Raw genomic sequence first — 26,682 nt, forward strand, 5'->3', positions numbered from 1 at the left:
TAACAGAGCAGAGGATGACAATTTCAGATGAATATAGGAGAGACTAGTGAGCTTTGTGATGACTGAGAAGTAAAGTCTCAGACCAAATTCCCAGTGTGGCCGCAAATTGAAAACTTCCCAGGTTAACCATCAATTCCATTACCACTGCCCACGGAACTGAGAGCTGCAGTGTGGTGAGAGGACCTGGCTTCTGTTTGAAACCCTGGGGTCTACTGAGTACTAATTATATACCCTTGAGCAATTATCTAACCTCAGTATCATAACAATGCCTGCCCCCCAAGGTTGCCATGAAGATAAAGATGAGCACTGACTATGATATCTTTTTCACAGTGCCTGGCACATAGGAAGTCTTAGCAAATGTAATTACCTTCTCCCCTGATGTTAGTTTCCTAGGGCAGCCACAAAAAAATACCACAAATGTAGTAATTTAGAACAACAGAAGCTTATTGTCTCACAGTTCTGTAGGCAAGAAGTCCAAAATCAAGGTGAAGCTTGACCATGCTTCCTCTGAAACCCGTAGAGGAAGGATCCTTCCCTGCCCTTTCCAGTTGCAGGTAGTCCCGGACTGGGCTTGTGGCAGCATAATTTCAACCTCTGCCGCCATCTTCATGTGACATTTTCCCTGTGTCACTTCACGTGGTCCTTCCTCTGTGCATGTCTGTCTCTGTTTCCAAATTTCCCCTTTTTATAAGGATATTTGTCATGTTGGATTAGGGCCCATACTAATGACCTCATTTTAACCTGATTAACTCTCTGAAGACTCTGTTTCTAAATAAGGTCACATTCTGAGGTACTGGGGGCTGGGACTTCTACATACCTTTTGGGGGGGGGCAGAATGCCCCCCTCTTCAGTTTTTCGCCTAGAGGTTGCAGCCTAGTTCCCTTCCTCCATAGTGAATTATCAATTAGCTCTTTAGAGCACAACTTGTGCTTTATCACAGATTCTGGAATATGGGCTTACAAAATACACCCATCGAGGTAAAGCACAGGTAAGTCCGTAACTTAGAAAGCTCCTATCTCTTCTCCGCCTCCCTCATTCAGGGCACTGGCCATTGATGGCTGCCCTCAGCCTTGCTCCCTCCAGCCTCTCCTGGCCTCTACCCACTCCAGGCCCTGCCTCTCATTACCAGCCCTGAACTCACCAGATACTATTCCCTTTTCCTCTTTCTTAATCTGATTCCTTAACCAAAGACCCATAACTATCTATCAGCTGTATTAAAATCTCTATACTCTGCCAAGCAGGTGCAATCTATAAAAAGTGGCCCAGAAGGTAAGAAGGACATTTTAGTTCACCTAAAGGGAAGACCTTCACAGTCCTATGTCGAAGCCCAAGTCCTTAACTGAAATGTAAGAACTTTAGGGATTAATCCTTTGTCAGCTGCTTCATTTGCAAATATTTTTTCCCATTCTGAGGGTTGTCTTTTCGTCTTGTTTATGGTTTCCTTTGCTGTGCAAAAGCTTTTAAGTTTCATTAGGTCCCATTTGTTTATTTTTGTTTTTATTTCCATTTCTCTAGGAGGTGGGTCAAAAAGGATCTTGCTGTGATTTATGTCATAGAGTGTTCTGCCTATGTTTTCCTCTAAGAGTTTGATAGTGTCTGGCCTTACATTTAGGTCTTTAATCCATTTTGAGTTTATTTTTGTGTATGGTGTTAGGGAGTGTTCTAATTTCATTCTTTTATATGTAGCTGTCCAGTTTTCCCAGCACCACTTATTGAAAAGTCTTTTCTCCACTGTATATTCTTGCCTCGTTTATCAAAGATAAGGTGACCATATGTGCGTGGGTTTATCTCTGGGCTTTCTATCCTGTTCCATTGATCTATATTTCTGTTTTTGTGCCAGTACCATACTGTCTTTATTACTGTAGCTTTGTACTATAGTCTGAAGTCCGGGAGCCTGATTCCTCCAGCTCCGTTTTTCTTTCTCAAGATTGCTTTGGCTATTCAGGGTCTTTTGTGTTTCCATACAAATTGTGAAATTTTTTGTTCTAGTTCTGTGAAAAATGCCAGTGGTAGTTTGATGGGGATTGCATTGAATCTGTAGATTGCTTTGGGTAGTATACTCATTTTCACAATGTTGATTCTTCCAATCCAACAACATGGTATATCTCTCCATCTATTTGTATCATCTTTAATTTCTTTCATTAGTGTCTTATAATTTTCTGCATACAGGTCTTTTGTCTCCTTAGGTAGGTTTATTCCTAGGTATTTTATTCTTTTTGTTGCAATGGTAAATGGGAGTGTTTTCTTAATTTCACTTTCAGATTTTTCATCATTAGTGTATAGGAATGCAAGAGATTTCTGTGCATTAATTTTGTTCTGCTACTTTACCAAATTCATTGATTAGCTCTAGTAGTTTTCTGGTAGCATTTTTAGGATTCTCTATGTATAGTATCATGTCATCTGCAAACAGTGACAGCTTTACTTCTTCTTTTCCGATTTGGATTCCTTTTATTTCTTTTTCTTCTCTGATTGCTGTGGCTAAAACTTCCAAAACTATGTTGAATAATGGGAATGTAAATTGATACAGCCACTATGGAGAACAGTATGGAGGTTCCTTAAAAAACTAAAAATAGAACTACCATACGACCCAGCAATCCCACTACTGGGCATATTCCCTGAGAAAACCATAATTCAAAGAGTCATGTACCAAACTGTTCATTGCAGCTCTATTTACAATAGCCAGGACATGGAAGCAACCTAAGTGTCCATCGACAGATGAATGGATAAAGAAGATGTGGCACATATATACCATGGAATATTACTCAGCCATAAAAAGAAACAAAATTGAGTTATTTGTATTGAGGTGGATGGACCTAGAATCTGTCATACTGAGTGAAGTAAGTCAGAAAGAGAAAAACAAATACTGGGGCTTCCCTGGTGGCGCAGTGGTTGGGAGTCCGCCTGCCAATGCAGGGGACACGGGTTCGAGCCCTGGTCCGGGAGGATCCCACGTGCCGCGGAGCAGCTGGGCCCATGAGCCACAATTGCTGAGCCTGCGCGTCTGGAGCCTGTGCTCCACGGCAAGAGAGGCTGCGATGGTGAGAGGCCCGTGCACTGCGATGAAGAGTGGCCCCCACTTGCCGCAACTGGAGAGAGCCCTAGCATGGAAGCGAAGACCCAACACAGCCATAAATAAATAAATAAATAAAATTTTTAAAAAAGAATAAGGCTTTAAAAAAAAAAATACTGTATGCTAACACATATATATGGAATCTAAAAAAAAAAAAAATGGTCATGAAGAACCTAGGGGCAAGACAGGAATAAAGACACAGACCTACTACAGAATGGACTTGAGGATATGGGGAGGGGGAAGGGTAAGCTGGGACAAAGTGAGAGAGTGGCATGGACATATATACACTACCAGACGTAAAATAGATAGCTAGTGGGAAGCAGCCGCATAGCACAGGGAGATCAGCTCGGTGCTTTGTGACCACCTAGAGGGGTGGGATTGGGAGGGTGGGAGGGAGGGAGACACAAGAGGGAAGAGATATGGGGGCATATGTATATGTATAACTGATTCACTTTGTTATAAAGCAGAAACTAACACACCATTTCAAGCAATTATACTCTAATAAAGATGTTTAAAAAAAAAAAACTTCAGGGAAGGGTAATGCATTTTGCCACTAACTCCTTTGCATGAATTGCAGGGGTAGGGTTCATATTAGGACACTGTGCTCCCCTGTGGAACAAGAAGACCATAAGGGAAAAAGCATAGACTGTGCACATGTGTGTGAACAGAGACACATAAATGTACACTTGAACTGGCCCAAGCCAAGGAAAACCAGCTAACGGAGCGGGGTCCCTAAGTTTTGTCATAGGCCTAAAGTCTTAGCAAATATGGACGTGTAAGCACTGCCACTCTCTGTGTCCCACTATAGGCACCCCTGCTTCTCCCGCTCTGTAAGTCCCAGTAGAAAGGGAAAAGCTGGATGGTCTAGAGGAGGCAGCTCCACTTAGGCAGCCACGTGCAGGTGTGCTTCAAGGGGGAAATAACGACTTCCCCATGAAAAATCGTCTCCCCAACACTCCCCTCAGGTCTAAAACTCCCGTCATTAGGGTCGTTCTTAAGTTAAAGACATCTTATCTTCCCAAGACATTTGATAAAAGCAGAACACTTCCCGGGAGGGATACACTGTGCCCTTGGTGCCCATTAAGATTTTCACGAGCACTGGGTGTTGTATTCCCTGGTGGTCACCTTAGTCAGCTGTCCCAAGGGAATAAGTCCAACCATAGACATACGTTCGTTTTGTTCTCTGCTATGTCTACAAAGCCGTGCAAATCCCTGGATGTAAAATGCAATCTGAATCTGCCTCTATAAAGTGGAGACAGAATAGCACCTAGCACATCATGTCGTTGTGAAGAGTTAATGATTAATACCTCTAAAATGCTTAGAACAGTTCCTGACATATAGTAAGCTCCTGGTTATTATTATTGTTGTTGTTGTTGTTGTTATTACGACTGATTAAACACACAAGTAATGGGAGAGGAAAAAGATCTAGAAACTCTGAACAGGAAGGCCCCATGGGGTGATATGAATGGGGGGAGGGGTAAAAGAAGTAGGTGGTGGAGGAAGTGCAGGGTGGGCTGAAAGGGAGAGAGAGCAGACCAGCTTGTCTTACCATCCGAGAGTGTACAGAACAGCTTAAGGACACTGCCCACGCCCCAGGCCCACGGCACTGACCAGGGCCCGCTGAGGGCCTGGCACTGAACTGTGGTCCTCCTTTTCCTGCAGGGTTGAGCCAGAGGCCTTTGCCTCTCGGCCCTGCTGTGGCCGGAGAGGGGTGATAGAATGCAGGAGAGCGCTGTGGGGAGGAGCCTCCATACCTTAGAAAGTGACTGTGTCCTGAAATCTCTGAAACTGAACCAGATTAACAGGGAGCACACGGCACTGGAAAGTAGGTGTCCCAGATTCCCAACCAGGACCCACAGCATAGCATCCAGCCTAAAGGTGAGGCAAGGTGCTGCAACACAGTTTCCCGAAGTGTGTTACTGGTGGCTCGTGAAAAGAAAAAGTATCCAAATAGGTTTCTGGGTTAAATACAGTTAAATGTACTTCTTTAGAATAAGATTTCTCAGAGCCTGTAATATGCCTCAAGGTATTGTGAATCTCCAGAGGTAGATACTGCGCATAGTGTTTCCCAAATGTATTTGACCAGAGAAGCCTGTTTTTAACACAGTATCCAGAGGCCCGTGTCCTGCTAGAAAACCCAGGGGGGTGTGGATAAAGCTGGATACAGTGTCTCCAAGGCCACGACATGTAGAGTTTCTGAGCCCTCGCTTCCTCATCTGAAAAAAATGAAGGGTTCTTAATTCAGTGGTTCTTATCTGAGAAGCTGGTACAAGCCATGGATCCTCTCTCTGAAACTAGGCACATTTATATATGTGTCAGACTCTTTTCTTCATACAAGTTCAGGGAATCATAGATTTCTCAACTATAAGATGTTCTAAGATCCCATCCATCTCTCAGGCGGTGAAGGTACCTGAATTAGAAGGACATCATGGTAGACAGCCATCACTTTTGTCTGCCCAGCATCCCTTCCCTTTCCTTTTGGTAACAGCACTAGTTCCCCTTTGTGAAACCACCTTTTTCCCATTCTCAGCCCATGCATTTCAAGAAAAGTGGAACAACTCCCTTCAACTCCAGAAGTGGGCACGCCACCCAAGCTTAACCAGTCACAATACCGCATTCCCCTTGCCCCAGCAAAGAAATCAGGGATAGCACAATGTTGACGAGAGAGTTCTCTAGGACTTGTGCTAGAGCTATCAGATCAGAAAAAAAAAAAAGAGGAAGGGATGGAGGGAGGGAGGGAAGGAAAGAAGGAGGGAAAGAAGGGAGGAAGGGAGGAAGGGAGGGAGGGAGGGATTAAAGACTTTACATTGTGGCTTCTAAACTAGCAGAATGAAAGTTGGCAGTGTAGGTAGCAACCTTTATCTTTGAGAGGGAAAGCAATTCCTAACGATATTAGCTGAATCATCCCTAAAATCTACTTCCTCCCCCCAAATACCCCATTTTTGTGAGCCAATAAATCGTCTCTTCTGTTTAAACTGACTTGGAACTGAAAGAGTGCTACATAATTCAGACCTGAACCTTGGGACTCCCAGGCCTGCTGTGAGGCTCAATTAAGAGGCTCACTATGTTAATGCTGAGTCTATACAGAGAATAAGCCTGTAAGGATGCTTAATGGAGGACTGTGTGTTGGTAGGTACCTGTAGGACCTGACCACTGACCCATGTGAGCTGTGCACCAAGAAGACCACAGAGACCTCAGCTAGTTTCTTCCACCTGCTACCTGCTGCCTGAAATGCCATCCTGGAGCATCTGGGATGCTGGCAGGGGGAGCAGTAGGTATGGGGGTATTGCTTAGCCTTTTGAGAATCTAAGGAATCTAATCAATCCTCTTCTTCGAAAAATAAGGGAACATATTTGCGGGCAGTTTCAGGGGTTTACAAACTCTCGGAAGCCCCACAGAGACTCCTTCCTCAAGGGGTCTCAGGGCTGCATGACCTCACTTAGGTAGAGAGGAGTTGCTAGAATTGATCCATGAGAGATCCCAATCTCCCAAAGGCCTGAAGATGGCAAGGAAGAAAAAAGGGAGATCACCACCAGCACAAGAAGGGAAAGGAAGGTGGCCAATAATCTGCAAAGACTCTGGCATTTAAACACACAGCATGAATTAGTCTCACTACCCCCAGCTGCCCTTTGAGAAGGTTTCCTGTTCGTGGGACAGGGAGGCATCATAGCTAGAGTCCCCCTTAGTCAGATTTGGAATTAACCTGTGGCCTAAGGTTTGGATTCCTGTTAAAAGTGATTCCCGGACAGAGAACATTTTAAACTCTTATCAGTCATTCATACCTTTTCCCAGGTAACATTTTAATAAGAAGAATCGGGAATGCCTGAATAAAAAGCAGGAGGGAGAGTAGAGGCGACAGATGTCCCCTGCGGGTGGCTTTGTCTGGGTTGGCTGGTGGAAGCACCAGTCTCTAAAAAAAGCGATCAATCCTAACTTCGAAACATTTTGCTGAATAACTGTTTTAAATGGCTACGTTCTCCCCAACTGTGGGAGATTTTCCTAAAAAAACCAAAATCTAGCCAAGATCTCACAACGAAGGAACTACTGAGTTTATAGCTGGCCTTAAATTTAATTGCAAAGTTAGAAGCTGATGGTTTGACAAAGCCTCACCTATTTTTCTTCCCATCCTTAAAATGTTTTTTTTTAATCAAAACTGGCCTCCCCTACTGAAGTCTGAGTGTTCCACTCCCAGCCCACTCCCCAGCCCCCTACTCCCACACCCCACTCCCAGCAAGCCCGTGCTTGGGATCCTGCCCAGCCCTCGTGAGGCCTCCTACACATCCAAGGTCCAAGGCAAGGAAAGGAGGGGACAGCTGCTGCTCAGCTCCTGGCCACCATCCTTCCACCAAACCATCATCTGGGATCTTTTCCTCCTGCCCTACAAGATGTCAGAGCTAGGGTCTCATATGAGGAGCGCTCAGATGAATCTCCTGCGAAAAACACACTTTACAATCCAGAGCCTTTTGCCAAGGATAAGAATGGTCTCCCCTGTGCCTATTTCAGTCTCAAACTGAGAACAGATAATAATTTACGTGTGCCTAACTCCTCCACAGCCTGAAAGCGCTTTTCTTTACCGTTCTGCCTGTTTGTTTGTTCTACTCGGGAACCCAGAGGGGAGCCAAGAGGTCAAATCTGCTCCATAGCAACTGTCTCCCTCTAATTTCAATAGGGCCCGAGTCAGCATCACTGTGGCACATGCAGACGCAGCCTGAAACTCGGGCTGGGTCCTCGAGTTCACTTCACGGTATGGCTGCTGGTAGATGTGAATACTGTTAAAAGTTTGCCACCATAAATCCTTGAAAAATAAGAACAACTTATTTCTTATATGAAATAAGATTTTTACGTCCAAAAAGCAAAGAATTAAGCCAACCCATCGAGTTTCACCTTGTTTTGAAAGACTTGTTTCAGTACCAAAATCACTGAGCTTGGCATATTCCAACAGGAAGCTCATTAAAACCTAAGGAACAGCTTGGGCAAAAGCCTTACACCTTCAGCTCAAATCTGATACAAACACATGTCAAGAATCTGGTCACCAGGATCTGTGCTTTATGAATGACCATGTACTGGCACAGCCTCGGGCATTGAGCGGGAGATTTCACCGCAGCACTGCTAAGGAGGCTTAGAAAGTATGTGAGGTTTGTACCGGTGGTCCCCTTCTCTCTGTTTTGCACTCTCTTACACTCCGTAGACTTCCTTGGAAGCGTCTCTTTGTTCTGCATCTTCACGTTGCCCGTCCACATCAAAGGGCTTTGTGCTTTGAACCACCTACCCAGGATGGCAGTTTGAAGACTTTGTGTGGCAGCTCGCCCGGTGAAAGCATTTCCATGCCCAGGAGATAGCAGGCACCAACCGGCAGGATGCTTTTGCTTTCGTCCCTAGCAACTGCTCCCACACCCATGCCTCTGCTTACCTTGCTCGCTTCCCTAGCTACCAGGGCTCCCCATCCCTAGCACACCTCTGACACCACCCTGTCTGTTCACAGCATTCCCCGTGAACTCCTAGAACCCTACAGAGGGGGATCTCAGGGATTCCGCCTCTTGGAGCACACACTGGCTCTCAGCACTGACTCTCATTTTAACCCTGCCAGGCCCGCAGTCTGTTAGTCAAACCCCCCAGTGCCAGCGTCTTAATTCAGTGTTAGACAATCTGGTCAGATAACCCAGTAGATCTCAATCCTGGATGTACATTTGAATCCCTTGGAAGCCTTTAAAAATGACTAACCCCCAGGCACCAGCCCCAGAGATTCTGATTTCATTGGTCTGGCGTAGAGCAGTATTTTTTGTAGCTCTGCAGGTGTTTCAAAGGTGAGTCAGGGTTCTGAATCAAGGATCTAACCCAAAACAAGCAGAGTACTGAGCCCATTTGCAAATGCAAAACACAATTTCTTGCTCAACTATGACTGTTGAGACAAACACTGAAAAAGTTATTCCAATTTAATTTAAACAAGTAATTCCTCTAGATTTTTACATTTGTCTAACACTCAGTAAAATGCATATTTTATAATGATATTTTATAAAAACCAACCCAATTTTTTTCTCTTTCAGGACAGCTCCATGAAACTGTGTTACCTGCTGGGTGTAAACTTTGTCTATGTGACTCCCTGGTTGAATATTATGCACCTTTGGACATAACGCTTTCACGGCTCCAAAGTGCTATGTAAAAGCCTGAAATAGTCGGGTTATATAATATACAATGAGAATATCATTTACCATTTTTCCAATTAAATCTTCACAACTTTTCACTTAGTCCTCCAATCTGTTGCTGTGAGGTCCATGGAGTAGCAGAATGGTAGAAATGCAGAATCTACAGCCCCCACCCCAGACCAGCTGAATCAAAATCTACATTTTAACTAGAGCCTCAGGAGAACCCACAGCTACATTCACGTTTGAGACACACCCTCCAGTAAGCCACTTTTATCAGCCTTGTTGTTAGAGCAGCTTCTTTCAGGGCTCTCCCTTTGTGGTCTTAGTCCCCCATGAATGCTCTGCTTCCACCAAACCACACTGCCCCAGTTTCCATGCCTCTCAGGCCTCCTCCCCACCATCTGCAAAGCCCTCTCCCCTTCTTTTTGCCTAAAGGCAGCACTCGTATTTCTCAAAGTCCCAGTTGAGTCTCTCAACTCCAAAACCTTCGCAGATCTCCATAGCCCAAGGGTTCTTACCTGCCTCTAATTTTACAGAACCTGTCTAGCTACACTTTCATCCAGCATCGTGGCTGTGCTTGTTTTGTCATTTAACCCTTATTCTGCCCTTAATTTTCCAAGTACTTCTGCTTTGTGTCTCCTGCTAGTCTATCACTTACATGTTTTTGCACCTGTCATGGGACTTTGCACATAATAGATTCAACAAATATTTGGCGTTTGGCTTTGACTTGGATCTCTGATGGCAAACTATATAATACGAAAAACCTATAAATCTGAGTCTAGAAACTAGTAAAAAATGTACAACCTCTAAGTTTTGCTGGTATTAAACCTTCCAATATGCTGAACCCAGAAGTTGCACAATAATGTACTGTACAGATCTGAACTATTTTTAAATAACTGGAGAAAATAAATATCAAAAATGAAAATAAGACAACATAATATTAGGTATCAACTGACACTGTAAGTAGAAACATCTTACATTTTTGTCGCTAAGGACAACTAAACAAATAAAATCCCTTAGCTACCAGCAGCTGCCATTGACCAAAATACATTGACAGCCAACCCCAGCCTATGATGTGCAAAGAAAAGCATACAGGGCTTCTGACCAAAATTGTGTCTACCAGGATACAGGCAGTCTCAAAACTCATTCCATTCCACTCCTGGATAGAATGACCCCACACACTGTGGCAGGAATATTCAGGGGTGTTTTTCTCTATCCTTTCATAAAGTCCATAAGTATTATTGAGAATTTAACAATGTGTCTTATAGCAGGTCATAGAAATACAAAGATGGCTAAGACATGTCCTTACTGCCAATGTGCTCACAGCCCTAGTGGGAAGAGGCATAAACAGATCATTCTAACACAGTGTGGAACATACAGTACTAGAGTACACGTACACAGGGCATTATGGGAACACAAGGAAGGGCTGCCTAACTCAACCTGAAGCAATCAAGATTGGGGACTTTCTGGAGGTGGTGATACTTGAGTGGAGACTTAGAGATGACAAAGGAATTAGCCAACTGAAAGATGAAGATTGATATTCCAGGTAAGGAGAAGTATGTAAGGAGAGGGAAGAGGACACGGATAACATGGTATGTGGAAGGAGCCTAGAAAGTTCTGCATAGTAAGAGGCTGGAAGTGATGAGGTTTCCTCTACAGAGGCAGTGACCACTTGCTAGTTGATCAGCTTGGAGGCAAAAGACTTGGGACTTTATCCAAAAGGCAAATGGAAGATGTCTAGGCTTGAAAAGACTTCATGCAGCTTCCAAGATCTAATAAGCAAAATAAGAACAGCTTTGATTCTAGATGAGCCAACTGCATTAAAGCCATAGAATCCTCATCAACATGGCTACTTAGATACTAATTCAAACATTTCATGGGTCATCTCTGCAGATGGATATTGGAGGACAAGACCTCTGAGATAAACTCCTTCCAGCCAAGATTCTATTTTCTGATTTTAAATGGCCAACAAAACTATGGACCTATAACATGGATCTGTCCTTCTGAAGGCACTAAACCGTACCGCAGGACAAATACCACAGTCTTATTAAGATAGTGAAGTGAAAAGAGCATTGGAAGTGCCATAGAATGGGAGCCTGCTTCTTCTCACTTCTAGCTAACTTCTCTTTCCAGCAAACTATATTTTTCTCCAATTACAGCTCACCATGTCAGGCAAATGTATGTGATTATTATGTCTTTATTCTTAGTATTTTAATTTAAATGATTTACTGAGTTCTTTCATTTGCAACCAAACAGTTCAATTATTTGCTTTACAGTTATATATGCACCCATACACACACAGATCTTTACTCAATTTTGAGAGGTAAGACGCTGGTTGATTTGAATGTTGGCATTTTGTGAAATTTTGCCTCAGTATAAAAAATAAGTTGTTTACTCTGGATGTTCAAAACCATTAACACAGAAGAAAAATACCAGCAGGAAATAATTCTGTTTGGTTCAGGCAGGTGACAAGATACATTATACCCAATGGTATATATGAGCTGGAATCATTCAACTGCCTGCCTTTTAAATATGTCATGTCTCCAAACTGCACCTTGCACACTGCTTCCTCTAAGGGCTCCTAATCTGGGCCAGACTTCTCAAAATGGATGAAACTAAACTAACTCAGCCATCTTTTGCCAATTTCACTGTATCTGGATTCAGCATCTCATCTTTCCATCTAACCCGTGTAGGTATTATTTTCCTAGCAGTGATTTTACTTTTTGGTGATGGGCAAATGCCCATATTTACAGTTTTAGCCTTTTCAGGACTACAGAATTAAGCAATCATGAGGAAAAAATAACAATGATGATAAAATTTAGAATAATATTAAAGAGGTAAGTGTGATAGTTAAAAAAAAATAAAAATTAAAAACCCAAGTAGACCAGGGATGAAGGGCATGGGCCCTGGGGCCAGACTGCAGAGTGTAGTTCTTGGTTTCCCCACTTATACTATACTAGTATAGTACAGTATACTATACTAGCTTTGGATAGGTCATTTAATCAGTCAGAGGTCTCAGTTATCCAGTATGTAAAATGGGAATAATAATGCTAGTTCCTATCTCTAATGTAGTTGATACGATTTTTAACAGTAATTTATACACAGCATTTAAATCAGAGCTTGGCACATAAGAAGTTATATGTGCTAGTTATTATTAATATTATCATCATCATCATCATCATCATCATCATTATAAGGTACCACAATCCATTAATCTCAATTCTCAGAAATAGTTTCATGGAATGTCACAGGGTATTTTCACATTCACACGTCCTCTTCTTTTCCAGCACTTCTTGGGATGTTTGAAATACAACAGAAAACAAAAAAAAACTCTTCTCAAGAGATGATATTACAAAGATTAGTTAGCAGAAAATATGTTGTGGCAGACATTGTTGGTTGAATGACCCAACCCCATTTCCAGTCTCTTCCCTAGGTCCTATTTCAGCTTGCAATGTGCACATGACACAGTGCAGCAGGAAAAGCATTTTCCCTTCTTCCTACTGAAATGATCGCCAGCCTATGAAGGAAGCCCCCAAAGAATCAGAGACCTCAATGCTAACCTTGCTGACCCCCCTTCAACCAGTGCCAACAACAACCCGCCCTCAGATTTTTCATCATGTATGAAAAATAAACCCCTTTACAATTAAGACTTCGTATTCAGGTTTTCTAATGCATGCAGCCAAAAGCATTCCTGACCGATCCATTTATAGACTCCACGTTGCTCATGAGACGACCCGAGAGATCTCAATCTACAGCAGTCATTCTCACTGATGCCTGATATCTTTTCCTAGGGTAAAACTAGGTCCCTGGTGCTTGTGCTTCTGTGTTCAGTGTTCCAACTTGCCCTGCATAAGGTGCATCCTGGGAAGATCCAGGGAGCCCTTCCTTCTAGGTCTTCCCCATTCCATCTTCCTGCTCCCAGGTGCTGATCCCACTTCCAGCCGCTCATGCTGCAGGCTTTTCATTTCTTGCCCTCCAGGAAGCCACACGCTGGGTGACCAGCGTCCCTATACTGGTGCTACTTATTCCCCTTGACACCAAGTTCATAAGTTTTCTCTTCAGTGTCACCTGGTAAAGGGGGCAGACATCTTCCCATCACTTGTCTCTCTCCACCTTATCAGTGTCATTATTGTGGCCAATTTTTCTTGTCCCCAGTGGTTCTCAAAAAGCCCACCTGCCCAATCACTCCTCAGCCCCTTCCGGCTCACTAACGAAGTCTAGTTGCAGCTGTATACACAATAAAACTGGTAAAAGCTACACAGTTTGCAAAGTGTTTCCAATTGTCATATTGTATTATTGCTGTTTAGACAATCAAACTGTTCACTGAAATAATTACATTATTAAAATATTTTTAAATTGCCTATGGACTTATTTCAGATAGTACTTCTTCAGCTCTAAAATTATTCAACCATTTCAATAACAAAGAAAAAACTGGAACTTGGACTTGGTGATTGATATTTTCTTCTTCATCAACTTAGTTCACATTTTGGAAACAAAGGTTTGTCTGTTTAATATTATATGAAAAATTACAGCCATCGTGGATAAACAATAGTGTCAATAAATAACATCCACATAAGAATGAAAAAAAAAAGCCTATATTCTTGCTGCCAGCAGACATAACTTTTGTTGGCCTTTGAAAGCCAGGGGATTAACTAGCATTTGGGGGGGGGGATGTTCTGAAAGATAGAGAACCTGTCATATTTTCTGCTTCATGAACTAAACATAAACACTGGGAAGACTGTTACAGCTGTCTGCTAACAGATGAGGCTTTGGAGGTTGTGAGCCAAAGGAACAGCAAAGACCATTCTGTGTTTAATAAAACATATACCCTCCAGTACTGAGATTACCCCTGACAGGGAGTTAACATTTGGAAAAAAAAAAACCAGTTCTTCCAAGTCATGGAGGTATAATATAAGATCCTGTGATTGTAAAGAAATCACATGGGTTGTGAAGAGAAGCAATTGTGAGAGATGTCCTTTTTAAAATTTACTATAATTTACAAATAAGAGAGACCTGAGCTGATAAAGTATCATCCAAATTACTATTTGAAAACGATTTATACCACAGGGAACACAAAACAGTATTTCTATTTGTTTTTCTAGCAAAACATACATATGTGCAGCAAAGTGAATCAGAAACTCTTCCCAAATCAGAAAAACTTTAAATCATAATAATAATGAAGATAAAAGTCATTTTCCGGCAGTAGCTCAATCATACACTGAAAATGGAGTCACCACATACATAATTCAGGCATAATGTAATCCTCAAGACACATATTCCTAAGATAAAGAGGCAGATAGCCTGGGTGTGGATCTGGCTCTTGCTGTGTTACTTTGTGCAAGTAACTTAATATCTCTGAGCCTCAGGTTCCACACCTATAAAATGCAGGTAATAGCTATATTGCAGGGTTGTTAAAATAAGTGAAATGAATTGATATTTTTACAGTTTTAGAACAGTTCCCAAACATATAATAAGTGATACTTAAGTATAAATAACAAATAATAACAGCTGTGTAGCTTACCTGATGCCTGATGGGATAAATTTAAACTAATCAGTCAGTGGAAGTGCTATGGAAGCCTCCAGTCTAACCTCTTCTCTCACACAAGAATCCTCTAAGAACCAAAACGAAAACCAAAAACATGACCCAGCAATTCCGCTCCTGGGTATATATCTGAAAAAAACAAAAACACTAATTCGAAAAGGCACATGCGTCCCAGTGTTCATAGCAGCATTATTTACAATTGCCAAGATATGGAAACAACCTAAGTATCCATTAACAGATGAATGGACAAAGAAGATGTGGTATATATATACAATGGACTACTACCCAGCCATAAAAAAGAAGGAAATTTTGCCATTTTGCAGCAGTATGGATGGACTTGGAGGGTATTATGCACAGTGAAATAAGTCCGACAGAGAAAGACAAATACTGTATGATATCACTTATATGTGGAATCTAAAAAATACAACAAACTAGTGAATATAACAAAAATGAAGCAGACTTGCAGATACAGAGAACAAACTAGTGGTCACCAGCAGGGAGCTGGGGAGGGGCAGTATAGGAGTCGGGGAGTGGGAGATAAAAGCTGTTGGGTGCAAGATAGGCTACAAGGACATATTGTACAACATGGGAAATATAGCCAATATTTTTAAATGGAGTATAACCTTATAAAATTGTATAAAAATTTAAAACAAAAACAAAGCTTGACACACTCTGACCTGAGGAAGGGGAAACTGGAAAATACCTCCCTGTAATTCCCACCTTGAATTCTAAATCTGAACCTATAACAAATAAATCCAAGCCTGCTTCCTCATGGCAAACCATCACAATTTTTAAGGAACCACCATCACCTTCTCTTCCTCAAGCCAAGCATCCTCTATGTGTTCATCCTCTGAGACTTTGATGGGGCCCCAGCTCCCTCACTGTCTAGGACACTGGCCTCTACAGACACCAAGTTTGTTCGGTTCCCCAGGAAAGTTGGGCGGGAAGTACCGGGATGTGATTCACGCGGCGGCCTATCTGCCACTCTCATTCTGGACCTTGATTTCTATTAGCTGAGGCTCAGATGGCGCTCCCGTTTTTTGGCATCTGTGTCACACTATTGCCTTATACTTAAAACTAGCCTCTTGATCTGCTGAAAAGCCAGAGCACTCAAATCCATCCTTACAATGACATTTTTAAGCCTAAACTCAAAAATGTGTATTTATCCCTATTAAGTCTCACTTGATTATTAATCAGGATAAATGTGCATGCAAATGGAATCACAGTAGTACACCAAATCAGATTTTAAATTCTCTAGAGGAAATTCGGTTTTTTTACAGGAATCTTATGATCAAATTTTGTAAAGCAAACAACTATCCTTCAATTGATATTTTTGGTAACTATTAACATATTATAGTTGTCTACAGCAGGAAACAACTATTAAGCTTTGGATTATACCCTATTATGTTATTAAAGCATATCTGCCTTCCTGTACTTTGATTAGGCTAATACTAAAATTAGTTTATTTTCCTTGAATGTACTGCAACCAGAAGATTAGCATGCAGAAGAGAGAGCCAGGAGGCCACAGACCCCAAAACTATGACCAGGTCTAAAATCTCCTAAAAGTGTACAACCCTCAAAGGGCAAACCAAGAGTTAATTCTTGGCTTAAAATTTCCCTCCCATCCCTTTTATATGAATGAAATAATACTGTGAAAAAAACATTACAACTGACCCTCTCCTATTTGTTCAGTTTCCATTTTATTTGGTTCCACAATTGGGTCACTCTCCTCCAGGGTTCTCCACCAGGTAAGGCCCTTAGGCTAAGCCTTCTACAGGCTGAGTCCAGTTCACCTCTCTTGCCTCATCTCTAATGACACTCCATCACTGTCACCCCTAGGGTTTCACCAGCCCACTCACCTGTACTCTCAGCTCCATCCATATCTGAAAACCAGTCCTGACAAAGGAGGCAGTTGGTAAGGTCTTAAACCAACCCTGTGGTAAGATAACTAGTATCTCGTGTGCCTGGGTGAGCCCTGGGAACCAGAACTGAGCTAATCCTACCCAACTGCTGAGCACACTGTACATGGCCTTCCTGCTCAGTTTCTGACTGAGCCTTCCTGCCCCCTTACTGGGGTTGAAGCTCTTCCCTAAGCCTGGACACTTAACTGAGGCCCTGAGAACTTTCCCAGCCCATTTGCAGATCCCTGTTATTCAGTTATTACCTGGGATCCAGCCATAAATCAGAAAAACCTCCACATACCACCATGTACCTCCCATTAGACTTTCAATATCAGTATTACTGCCCATGGATCTCCCACCACATTGGAGACTGAGCCAAAATTTACCCTGGATCTTTCAACACCACAATTTGAACTACTGATACTAAAGAAAAACTTGAAGAAGAAATACGCAAACCCATGCATAAAGAAAGTCACAACTTCTTTTTCTGAGGAATAAAAGACATCTCAAATAGCTGAAGATACATGGCATGTTCCTGGGAATGGCAAGGAGTCAAGGCCAAGATATACCAAGAATCCAGTTGAAGGCATCAAACCTTTGGGGTTTGATCAAACCAATCTACCCATGGGGAGATTTTTTAATCAGCATGACTCAGGTGTGGAAGACTGATGGTTTGAATTCAGCCAGGCTTGGGATTTTGCTAAGCAGATGTGAAAGAAGAACATGGGGCAAAAGAGTTGATACTGTCAAAGAGAGAGAGAAATGATGGAACATAAAATCTAAATGGCTTGGAAAACAAATATAGAAAGTGGGTAACAGAAAAAACAAGAATCTAGAGTCTGGAGAGCCTAATGGGACAAAGATGAATGAAACTTGCCAGAGGCTATGCCAAGAGAGCAAGGTCTGGATATAAAATTTCAGTGCTGAAGACACTGGTGATGAAAACGTGCTGAGTATGCAAACAGAAGGACATGATGAAGAGGGGCTATGGTAGAAGCTATTGGAGATAAGTAACTCAAAGCCCTGAGAAGCCTGTGTCATTTGGGCGGGTGTTGAAGTCATCAGGATACAAGACAGCCTGAGGATCCATGGAAAGACTGAAGTCAAGTGCCAAAGTGGAGCCTCTGTAGAATGGTGGGAGCATTGGCTCATTTAGGACAATAAATTAGACACAGGACAAAAAATAGAGACCTGGATTGTCTTTAACTTTTCCATTTCTAAGATTGAGAAAGGGGAGATAAGAGTTCTTGGTTTAAATGTTCTGGTTAATTTCACAAATCAAATTTAACTTCACTAAGAAAAGTTATGAAACATGGTTCCTTGGCAGTAAAAGTACCAGTCAAGTGATATGGTACCACAGCATGAGATTTCAAAGACCTATATTTCAACACTAATGAAATAGAATCCATTCTAGAATTGCATTTAGCATGGCAAGAAAATAAACTCAGGGGGATTAATTATTAAAACACAAAATGTAAAAACATGCATTTGACACATATTTATTTCATTAGTTTAGAAAACTATTTACAAATCATTAAAATTCTTGATACCTATAACCAAAAAGAAAATGGTGGAAGAAAGGAAATGAGACTGATTCTAGCTAGGACAGTGGATAGGAACTAGAACAAAACTGTAGAATGTTATATAAAAGTGACTGCCAAGGGAAAATTCCAATCACCTGTAGCCCCCCTAGTACCAGTCATCAATTTCCTTGGAATGCCGTTCCGTTTCAGTACATCAGTTCAAAGAAGATGTACTTGAAGCACTGAAGTTCTAATATCAAACCAAAAGTAAAAACTCAGGCATGTAAAAGCAAAAGGTAAAGTTCTCTTGGTCCTGATTCCTTTGATAAATAATTAAATAATAATGAAATTGGAGGGCTAATTTCATCTTAAAAATTCCAACGTGTTCAGATGAAAGTCTACTAAAAATGGCATATTAAACGACATTGCTTTGAGGCCCCAGTGCTTGATCCAAGGAAAAAGTCCTTTGCAGTTTTGGTTAAAGTAAAGGCTTCTCAACAAATAATCCCCAAGTATTTTTCTGATTATTACTCTTACACTAAGTTCATAAAAACTCAGAAAACTATTAAGTTGGGGAAAGAAAAGATTGAGCACACTATGACTGACTTTTGGGTTTTCTTATTTCTTCTACGAAGTGAAATTCTGCTCATCTTGCTCATTGATATCTCAGACCACCAGACATCCTCAAGTTCTATACCTTATGCAACATCCAACTGAGAATATGGGAGAAGAGTAACCGACATTATCCACTTCCTCTGCTAAGGTCAGACCACTGTCACCACTGACTAATTTACCATGGAGAGTGGCACTCTTCCTAACACCATACACAAAAGTAAACTCAAAATGGATTAAAGACCTAAATGTAAGGCCGGACACTATAAAACTCTTAGAGGAAAACATAGGCAGAACACTCTATGACATAAATCACAGCAAGATCTTTTCTGACCCACCTCCTAGAGTAATGAAAACAAAAACAAAAATAAACAAATGGGACCTAATTAAACTTAAAAGCTTTTGCACAGCAAAGTAAACCATAAACAAAACGAAAAAACAACCCTCAGAATGGGAGAAAATATTTGCAAATGAAGCAACTGACAAGGGATTAATCTCCAAAATGTACAAACAGCTCATGCAGCTCAATATCAAAAAAAACAAACAACCCAATGGAAAATGGATGGAAGACCTACATAGACATTTCTCCAAAGACATACAGATGGCCAAGAAACACATGAAAAGCTGCTCAGCATCACTAATTATTAGAGAAATGCAAATCAAAAGTACAATGAGGTATCACCTCACACTGGTCAGAATGGCCATCATCAAAAAATCTACAAACAATGAATTCTGGAGAGGATGTGGAGAAGAGGGAACCCTCCTACACTGTTGGTGGGAATGTAAATTGGTACAGCCACTATGGAGAACAGTATGGAGGTTCCTTAAAAAACTAAAAATAGAACTACTATATGACTCAGCAATCCCACTCCTGGGCATATACCTGGAGAAAACCATAATTCAAAAAGATACATGCACCCCAGTGTTCATTGCAGCACTATTTACGATAGCCAGGACATGGAAACCACCTAAATGTCCATCAACAGAGGAATGGATAAAGAAGATGTGGTATATATATACAATGGAATATTACACAGCCATAAAAATGAATGAAATAGTGCCATTTGCCGAGATGTGGATAGACCTAGAGACTGTCATACGGAGTGAAGTAAGTCAGAAAGAGAAAAACAAATATTGTACAGTATCGCTTGTATGTGGAATCTAGAAAAATGGTACAGATGAACTTATTTGCAAAGCAGAAATAGAGACACAGATGTAGAGAGCAAACTTACAGATACCAAGGCAGGGAAGAGGAGGTAGGATGAATTGGGAGATCGGGATTTACATATATACACTACTATGTATAAAATAGATAGCTAATGAGAACCTACTGTTTAGCACAGGGAACTCTACTCAGTGCTCTGTGGTGACCTAAGTGGGAAGGAAATCTAAAAAAGAAGGGATATATGTATATGTATAACTGATTCACTTTGCTGTACAGCAGAAACTAACACAACACTGTAAAGCAACTATACTCCAATAAAAATTAATTTTAAAAAAAAAACAGTTCTGGTAGAACCAGGATTCTTGACAGGAAATTAATTTTTAACTAAACATATTTATTTTAATATTTGTCTTTCTATGCAGTTCCCTCCCTTAAACTTGGGTTGGGTTTATTACTCTTTTTCATTTGAGAATGAATTTTTATTCATCCCGCTTACATATGTTGTACATGGAGACTGAGACCTTTAATTGAAACTACAAAAGCTCTAAAGATTAATAATTTCATTGTTGAGGGCTCATAAACCTTAACAGGTAAGTCAACTTTTGATATTAACGTTTGAAACTGGTTTCTGTTTTAAAATTACAAGTAGTAAATTAGGCAAAATAATGAGGGAAAAAGGGAAGAAACACACATACACACAAAAAAACTTTTTGTTTTATTCTTCTAAATCCCAAAGTGACAAAGATACTATCAATCAGTTTCTGGGTAGCATATGAGTATGCCAGTATATTTCTCACATTGAAAATCTGAGGGGAGAATGGGTATTTTTTCTATTAGATTCAAAAACTGAGGAAAAACCTGTGGCCAAAAACCCAGACCAAGTGGGTGTATATATTATATTTTTAGCAGAACAAAATAGACTAAAGAAAGAGTTAATGTGTGTGTGCCCCAGGAAAAAAATAATAAATCATACCTCTTTACCTCATGCCTCGGGAATTAATTGAATGCTTTTTTATTTTTTCCATAAAAGATTATCTTCTCACTTTAAAATGAGAAAGCTGAGCATAACAAAACTATTTATTTCATGTTTCATTCTCTGAAATAAATAAATTAACATAAATCTACTTTTCAACTTGACACAGTAACAGTTAAACCAGACAAGGATTCTGTAACCTCTCTGTTTTAATTTGACAACTTAATCTCCAAGACTCAGTCTGGAACACTTGCTAACCAAAGTATTTTATGACCTATTCCTGGAATTATTCAAAAGAAAATAATAAAACATATCATACTGAGTACTTTTTCTTTTTGGAACACCAGGGTAAAATCTTGCAAAGATTCGACTGAGCAGCAGTGTCCCTCTGGGGATAAATTTAGCAAAGATGCTTTGACCAGGAAAATCTTTTTCTCGCAAGATAACATATAAAAGAGATACAAAGCAGCACGTATTCATTTGTGCTTTTCCTTCCTACGGTGACAATGTACGAAGGTTTTATCTACCTTTATTTTTGATTGCAGCTCAAATTTAAGATAAGCTCTTCCCCTTGTAGACAATCCACCTGTAGATGCTTTGGCCCTGGTGCCTGTGTTCTTCCAAGTTCTTTCTCTAAGAAGAAATTCTTTATGCTCAGAAGAAATCTGTCACAAAATAATGCATGCATGGAAAGGGTGAGTATGACTCGGCATTTTTTCCTTTAAAATTAGTCACTTCACAAGAAGCCAGATCATTAAAATTTGCCCTAAATGTCAAAGGGTCTAATTCAGCAAAATATTTTGAGATTCATGAGTGACTCAAAGTAGATAACGATTAGAGTTTAAATCAAGAGAAGGACTATAAAGCCAAAATACTGCAGACCAAAGAAGAGAGATAATGATAACTATCAGCAAGACCACTCACAAACAAGTTTTTTACTTTATAAAAGCTTCAAATACAGTGCCATACTAATTCATTGTATCGATTAAAATGACAGTTTCCCAACATGTCAGAATAAAAATAATCAAATAGTTTTGCCTTTAAACATCTTGTATGTTGTCGAGAGGGTATTAATTTATCCTTTTAGTCTTTGAAAAAGATTAGATTTTCAACCAAAATGTGACTAGCAGACTCATAAAAATTGCTATCATATTCACTTTAAAAATATACGGCTCAACCTTTGCCAGATGCCCTGGCTTACCTTTGTTCTTACATCAATGAAGCATTTAATCTTGCCTGTCTTCTTCAACAAAACCAATGAAATAGTCATACCGTCCAGCAAGAACTGTTCTTTAGAAATATGAAGCTTTGGTGTCAGATCTTAGCCAGAATGTGTGCTTCCACACACAGCTAGAAATTTATGGTCAGCTGGATAGAATCTTTCTTCTGCAACATCATTTGCCCTTTCTCCAAGTCCAAAGCAAAGATCTTTTTGAGCAAAGTAGCTGAAAAGACAGGCTCAGGATAAAGGGCAAATACAGACTGATTTTGTATAATTGACCTTTCTTTAAGCTAGAAAGAAACTAATTTAGAATTTCTGTACAAGAATCAGAGAGATGTTTTTCTTTTTGTAACTTTTTTCAAAAGTAAAAATGTACTTTTTACCTAAATTTTGAAGGAAATATTGCTAGAATAAGACATATGAATTTAACATATTAAACTAGGTAAAATCTGAAAAATCTTTTTAGTACAGCTGGCTTATTAATACTTCCCATGTATTACTTCCTCTCACTTTTCTACCTCCCTCTTTGTCAATTTTCTACTCTACTCTCTTTTGTGTTTTCTCTTATCCCTGTCCTCAGGTTAGGGAAGTTTCCATGGTTCAACCTTCTTCCAATTTCTTGCCTCTCTCCACTTGATATTTCATAGTTGGGTCACATTGTATAGCACTTAATACATTTTACAACAATTACCACATTTGATTCTCATAGCCATCCTATGATATAGTCCTGTATAATCGTCCATTATACACCTGAAATCACACACCTATTAAGTGGAAATCACACACGCATTAAGTGGTAACATAGAAACTCATAAGAATCTTCCAATTGTCTTCACCCACTTCCAAGAGACCACACAGACCACACAGAAAAAAAAAAATCTGTCTTTTTCATCAATGTGGCCACAACAATTAGCACAGAATGAGCATATAATATAGTTATACATATACAATATATGACTATACATATTTCAGCAGTGTAATGTGCTCAATATATTAAATAAATGAATGAATGAAAGTTAGCTCTACTTCTAATCTTTGTAGGAAATCTTACACTTTTCAAAGTGCTTTTTAAAATATGAACCTCTCTGATGAACACAACATTTTATGAATTGGAAAGATCAACTACTCTGGTCCCCTATTTTACTGATGAAGATATTGTGGCTTGGAAAAGCTAAAGAACTTATTCATAAGTAGCCAATAGTAGTGCCAAGCTAGAGCCTAAAGAATATCAATATGAAAAGAATTTTCAATCCCATACGAACCTGTGGGCTATTCTTTACTATAATGTTACAGTTAGGAGTTATGACTGGTTATTTTCATCATTCTGCACAGACCCGATAGTGCATACATATCTGTTTAATGTCACATGTGCTAGGCTATCGGGATAGGGGAAAAAAACATATATTTTTACAAGCAGATTGCCTTTAAGCTGTTCATTGAATTAAATACAATTACTCAGTTCCTTCTACATTTTAAAATATATAATTAAAAGATCAAAACATTTTAATAACCATTTAAGCCAAGATAATAGTTCCCCATGTCTCTGTTCTGTATTAACACTCCTTTAAATCGAAAGCATTCATGAACTGAGACATTCCTAACACATTACATGCATGCTCACACACGTATGATGCACACACACTGTTTCTTGCAATATTCATCACAATTCACTGCCTTGCCTTTTGGCCCTCCAGATGGCCCATTGGTTCTATTCAAACTGAACTCCGAGATTCCTGTTTCCTAATTGCTGGCTTCCAGAAGGAGCCGTTTGTGGCAGCTACTCCCCCCAGTCAACTGCAACATTCCATTGTTTGAGACTAAGTTTCAACACAGTCTTCAGGCTCTTCCTCTGCCTACCTAGTTCATAGCCACAACCTATCCTTGAGTATCTATGCAGAAAGGGGGGAGGGGCAACAATAATTTAAAATAGCATCATCAAAGGAATATTATTTGAAAGAACAAAAACTATCATATCAGCTCAGACCTGTGATCTCAGTTTTTTTGGTCTCTGAAGGCAGCAACTAGACTTGTGGAAGAATCTGATTATCAAGATGAAGTATATATTTCTTATTAGTCACATATTCACTCATTTATTCATTCAGTAATTTTAATAAAGAGTGTAGGATATATAAGACCTCAATTAAGTGCCTGGGGGATGAAATTAGGGGAGAGAGAAAGAAAGGAAAAAATAAAAGGAAGGAAAAAGAGAGAGAAAGAGAAAGGAAGGAAAAAAGGAAGGAGGGAAGGCATGCAAATCATTATTTCAAAGCACTTAAATCCTAAATGGAGACCTCCAGCTAACATTTCAGTGATGTGATTTTTTTCTCTCAGCCTCTGTGCTTCTCCACTCTCTCCTCCTACCTAGTTAATGCTGATTCGTCTTTCACATCCAACATCCAATTTTGCCCAGTAGAAACTTTCCCTAAAGCCACCTCCCAACCACAGTAGTTGCCCCTCTGATTTTGCCTTCCTCTCCCATCTATTATCACATTAGATCTAATTTTATATTTTAAATATATTATGTTTTATTTTAATTATATTTAAAATATATTTAATATAGGCATTAACTAAGACATTGTATTTAATCATATTCATTATTATATTTAATAAATATAGTATTATAGATTTCAATTATTTACTGTCTCCCCAGAAGCCTATACCATGCCAACCACTTAAGAGGTCTCCAATAAATATTCCTGAATAAAGAAATGAGTTAGTAAATGATAGATATAAGACAAAATGATGTAAGCTCTTAGTGGTTAAAAATGCAAGTTTTGAGTCAGATTTCTGGGTTCAAATCCTTCTTCAAATCCTTACTAGCTAAAAAACTTGAGAACAGTGCAGAGATTAAAGTTGCCTCAAGCAAGAGAAGATTTTTAGTAAGGATTTTGTGAGGGTTGATTTTATGTGTCAGCTTAGCTAGTCTATGGCACCCAATTGTTTGGTCAAACACCAGGCTACATGTTGCAGTGAAGGTATTTTTTACATGTTATTAACAATTAAATCAGTAGACTTTGAGTAAAGCAGTTTACTCTCCACAGTGTGGGTGTGACTCATCCAATCAGCTGAAGACCTTAGAAGACTGAGGTTCCTCAAAGAGGAAGAAATTCTCCCCCAAATTGCAACATGGAAACCCTGCCTGAGTTTCCAACTTGATGCCCTGAGGCATTCAGACTCAAGACCGCAGCACCAACTCTTACCTGAATTTCGAATCTCAGATTTTCCAGTTCCCGCAATCATGCGACCCAATTCCTAAAATTAAATCTATTTCTCTCTCTCTCTCTTTCTTTCTCTCCCTCCTTCCCTCCCTCACTCTCTCTCTATATATATACACACATATATGATATAGAATAGTATGCAATATAATAATACATAAATATATATATATATTTTACATATATAAATATATATAAATTACATATTATATGTATATTATATATACTATGTAGATATAATATACATACAATATATAAATTATACATGTTTACTATATATTATACATACATAATAATTAAATATTTATATAGTATGTTTTCTAGAGAAACAGTATACGTATACTGTTTCTCTAGAAAACCCTGCCTAATACAGATCTATACTAGGTAACCCAAGAGAAGCCAACAGCCCTGTCTCACACAGAAAAGGAAAGACAGAATCAGGCTCCTGGGACCAGGGCCATTTAGATGCCCAATTACCGAGGGCCTCAGCAGCCGGAATTTGTACTTCTCATTCTATGGCTTTGCCATCACTGTGGCTCTGCTACTCCTTCCCGTGTCTATTATTCTCCAGTAGCTAGAGATTGACTCTTCATACGCTGATCTGTTTATCTGTTCCCTGCCTTGTATCTTCTTACCTGCTTACCCACAGTTTCTGTCTTTTCATCTTCCTCATCACTTCTGCTTCCTCATGACTTTGGTTTGCCGTGATCCTCATGGTGCCAACGTTACTCCATCGCTTTTCTCTAAGCAGTCTTTTACTTTCAGCTCCCATGGCTGGCCTCTTCTCTGTCATTACGATTCACAGATCACATTCCTAACAGAGAGAATTGAGTCGGCACAGTTCATCTTTTGGAGCCAGCTGATGGTATAGGGCTCTGGATAGCCTGGGAATCAGCTGCCTTTGGGGCAGGTACCCATCTCTGGAACAATGAACTACAACCGGGGACCGGAGTCATGTGATACCTAGCATGGCCACCTAAGACCGTTTCTTCCCATAAAAAAAATTCCCCTTGGAAGACCCTTAAAGAATTAAAAATAGAACTACCACATGATCCAGCAATTTCACTTCTGGGAACATACCCAGAGAAAATGAAAACGCTAACTTGAAAAGATATCTGCACCCCCATGTTCACAGCAACATAATTCACAATAGCCAAAGCCTGGAAACAAAGTGTCCATCAATGGATGGATGGATAAAGAAGTAATAAATGGAATATTATTCTGCTACAAAAACAAGGAAATCCTGCCATTTGCCACACATGGACGGACCTGGAGGGCATTATGCTGAGTGAGGGAAGTCAGACAGAGAAAGACAC

At 40.0% G+C, this 26,682-nt stretch overlaps 1 long non-coding RNA gene across 3 annotated transcripts in view; it reads right to left on the reverse strand.

Annotated features, from left to right (window-relative positions):
- LOC118884079 overlaps positions 1 to 26,682 on the reverse strand; it is a 113,204-nt gene that overhangs the window by 40,982 nt on the left and 45,540 nt on the right. For 2 of the 3 annotated variants that reach the window (XR_005017175.1, XR_005017174.1), the window contains exons 2-4: positions 21,457 to 21,594; positions 20,930 to 21,052; positions 14,735 to 14,884 (exon numbers count right to left, since the gene is read on the reverse strand). This is a non-coding gene — a long non-coding RNA (uncharacterized LOC118884079). The remainder of the gene's footprint in view (positions 1 to 14,734; positions 14,885 to 20,929; positions 21,053 to 21,456; positions 21,595 to 26,682) is intronic. The other variant, XR_005017176.1, reaches the window with a different exon arrangement.

Source organism: Balaenoptera musculus, chromosome 18 (genome assembly GCF_009873245.2).
Source record: "Balaenoptera musculus isolate JJ_BM4_2016_0621 chromosome 18, mBalMus1.pri.v3, whole genome shotgun sequence".
NCBI classification, from domain to species: domain Eukaryota; kingdom Metazoa; phylum Chordata; class Mammalia; order Artiodactyla; family Balaenopteridae; genus Balaenoptera; species Balaenoptera musculus.